We start from the raw sequence: 4016 nt of genomic DNA, 5'->3' as shown, positions 1-4016 counted from the left end.
CACGGCACAACAAGATTTCAGATGGGTACCACGGGTCTACATGTACAACAACACTATTTGCTTTGTTGTGATGCTAGTAATGTGCATGATATGATAAGTCAACTGTATACACAATTGAAATTGAAATCAACAGAGCTATTGATAAGAGCAAGCCTGTTAAAGAAACATGGGTGAACATACCTGCTGTGCCATTGGAGTTTCGATTGGATCCTTCAATTTAAAAATAAGTTTGTATGAGTAAATACAGTGATACAAGAGCAAAGCAGTATGCACGATAGAAATCATAGTTAAAAAAGGCGCGCCTAAGCGAGCGGTTAAGCGCGCCTAGGCTCTAGGCGTTGGTGAAACGCATTGCGCATAACTATGCTTAATCTGTGCATAACTGTGCATAAGCATGCGATTTGGTCACTAAAGCACAAGGCGGTGGCCAAACGCACAATTAACGCCTAGCGCTTTTTGGAACTATGATAGCAATGGAATCTTAAATTAGAACAGTTGTTCTTCATGTTTAGGCACTTGTTCTACATGAATAGAGTACAGTAAGACGCAAGAATATAGTACTTAAAATAGAAAATGAGCTCATAGACCTTACCACATTCTTGGTTCGGGACCAGTACAGAACAAGGCGTTCCCTATCATCGTCCAGTAAATGTGTCTCAGGAGAACGTAAGGGAATTTGATGAGTTTCTTTGCCCGTGAAGTACGTTTTCTTCAGGTAATTCCGATACTGCCACCAAGCATTCTTGAAGATAGCAGAGGTATTAGCACAGGTTACCTCATCCTGAGTTTCCAAATCGGTCCTTCTCTATAGAGAAAAATGGGAAAATTTGCTGTATTATAACCATCATGGAGGTAGGATGTATGGGACAAAGCAAAGTAATTGCCATGAATAACATTACTTACACATAACTCCTGGACAAACACCTGCAACTGGCATTTTCCTTCATCTTCAGTATAATATTTCCAAGATGGGAAGATACGCACATACGATTTAACAACATCAAATGCGATAGATGCTAAAGTACGACTAGCTGGTTTTGCTTCCTCCACAGGAATAGGCGTAAACTGGTGGAGTTGGGGTTCGCCGTGGTAGTACTGGCCCTTTGGGCATTGGAGCTGCCTTAATAACTGCCCTTGTTTGGGAGCTCTGTGGTGGAGATGGTGCTGGGTCAACAGGAACTGGGTTACTATCTGCTGGGGTTGGGGTTAGATTGGGTGAAGCTAGTTCTCTGTCCATCGCAGTAGGGGTACAATCTGCGAGAGTTTAGTTTATGTGTGGTAGGGCTGGTTCTCGTGCATGTACAACCGGGGTGCTATCTCCACCAAGAGGTAGCACTGTTTTATTTAAAGATCGTGTTTTTAGTCCGCTAGATGCTGGCATCACCCGCTCCAATTCAAATGGCTGATAAACAGGAAACATAGTTGAATGTACAGACATTTTATGAGAGACAGATGCAATAGATAGTGTGGAAAAAAGAGGACATGAAATAGTTGACATGTATATTGTTTAACTAAAATGGATAGCATGACGTAATTTCACATATATGATGTCTATCTAAACTGGATAGCATAGCATAACATAATTCAAAGATATGATGAATAACTAAAACGCCGTGCCAAGTTAGAGCATACACCTCGGTGGGGGAATAGGACTGGTCATCTGTCTCTAAATCCATCTCTGAGGAGCTATCGGGACCCAACAAGAGATCTGCTTCGACAGGTAGCACTGTCTGCTCTGAAGGCCTTGTTTTCAATGTAATGAAGAAAAGGATGGGCAAGATATCATTCAAATATATGATGCCTGGTTAAACAGGACCGCATTGCACATTTCACATATATTATGGCTGGCTAAAAGACATGAAACTGCATAATTCCCATATGTGATATAGAAACTAAACAGGTGGCAACAGAACATGTCTAAACTAAGCAGATGACATATATGATGTCAAAAGTAGGCACTGCAAGGCAACATATGCATGATATGACTAACATCATCATGCGAAGGTAGAGCAAACACCTTGGGGGTAAATAGGAGTGGTCAGCGGCGTCTGAATCCGCCTCAGAACAGATATGTTCCTCTGGATTACAATCTGGAGAGGGGTGGGAAGGGTTTGCCATTGAACCCACCATGGAGCGATGTCTGCATGACATTGTATTTCCGCGCAAAACTCTTCTCTTTTTCTCTACATGTTCAGCATGACTATTTACAATATCTGACATGCATACGAAAAAAATATGGTGAGAATATGTAAGGAGAGCATGCAAAAATTTAGAGTGATGGTAACAACCAGTGGATGGATCCAAAAATAATGATAGCAGGCTGATGATTGCTTTAATTTAATAAAAAGACAGATGATGATTGCTTTACTATTTGTTTCCCACCCAAGATGATGACAACATAGGCATACCCTAGGTGAACCAGATATTAGACAGAGATACTATTCATTGCTTCCTCGATATGTGCCCCACAACTAATTTAGAACTCAAGTTTGAACATTAATTTGGACCTGACTTGGAGTCCAAGAGGTGAACAGACGATAAAGTAGCAGGTAATTTTAAGCAATGCATAACATAAGCAGAATCAAAAGAGTGCGACCTCTCTTGTGGACCCGTGTACTCCTCAGGTTCATCTGCTGAGTCGATGATGGTGATGCCGTTGTGGTGGGTGCCGGTGGCAGGGAAGGAGATCTGAGGTGGCGAAAGACAGTCAGGAGTCGTGATGTCTGGTTTGGTGGATGTTTCTGTCGATGGAGCACCTCAGGTGAGGTGGACGACGTCGCGGCAGGAGCAGGACAAACCACACAATGTTCCCTTCGACACCTACCTGTAACTGAAGTAATTCTGTAAGGGCTCATTTGGCTTGCATGATTCTAAAAATGCAGGGATAGGAAAAACCCCGGAATAGGATAGGAATGCACATGGTAAACAGAGCATTTCTAAACATAGGATTTCTGTCAACTTGGGTGTTTGGTTTACAGGAATTGGAAGAGCAGAGGAATGCAAAGAAACATGGCCAAAATAAAGTGAAACCATATGAAAGCGTGTACAGTTAGAATGTTATTCTGCCACTAATGCACTTGGTCTTGTTTTCATGCATAGGATTTCGAAAAGTAGGTCCAGGTGGATGCTTTGCTTCATTCCTTTCAACAAAATGCATGAATAATTGAATAGTAGAGTGCCATTGGAAAATTCCCTATTGCTATGTTTTTCCGTCGAACCAAAATAGCCCTAATGGATCGACATGAATGTATAGTAATAAGTGACGCAACAAGTGTACAACCTCTTTGTCGTAGCCGTGTCGACCTCAGCGTCATTGGGTTGGTTGCTGAAGCAGTTGAGGCAGAGGTGGCTATCGGAGGTGTGGAGGAAGATCTGAGGAATCTGTAGACGGCGTCCAGGGCACTGCTCTGTTGTGATGGATCGTTCTGTCGTTGGAGCAGCCCCGGTGTGCCGTAAGACGTCAAGGCCGAAGCAGCACAAGACAGACATCGTCAATCTCAAGTAGGATTCTAATAGCATCTCCAATAGATGATGTAAAATAGATGTAAAATTTACATCACCAAAAACCACCTGACTACAACAGATGAGGTAAAAACTGTTGACTCTGAACTTAACTGTCGAAACTGAAATTTACTGTGGAATCTGAATGTTACTGTCGAAACTGAACGCAATGGTAGCAGAGAGGCACTTGACATGTAGCTTAGGGAGGGCCTGCAGTTCATCTTCAACCTGCACCCCCCTAAGCTGCCAGCCACCACCGGTCCCAGCGCTGCCTCGCCGCCCCGAAACAACTCCCCACCGCCGGTCCGCCGTCGCCCCGGCCAGCCCTATAGGTCCCCCGCCCCCACCCTGAACCCTAAGATAGATAGTGGGGTACCTCTCCGGCGAGCCCCCGTCCCCGCTGCGGGTGGTTCTTCCTTAACTCCGGCAAGCCCCCCCCCCCACCCCCTGAAAATTGACTGACCCAAAAGTCAATTCAGTCGACTGAAGTGTAGCTAAATCGGAGCAGAGCAGCA

The sequence above is a fragment of the Triticum aestivum genome, chromosome 2D (genome assembly GCF_018294505.1).
Source record: "Triticum aestivum cultivar Chinese Spring chromosome 2D, IWGSC CS RefSeq v2.1, whole genome shotgun sequence".
NCBI classification, from domain to species: domain Eukaryota; kingdom Viridiplantae; phylum Streptophyta; class Magnoliopsida; order Poales; family Poaceae; genus Triticum; species Triticum aestivum.
Note: the sequence above shows the minus strand (reverse complement) of the source record.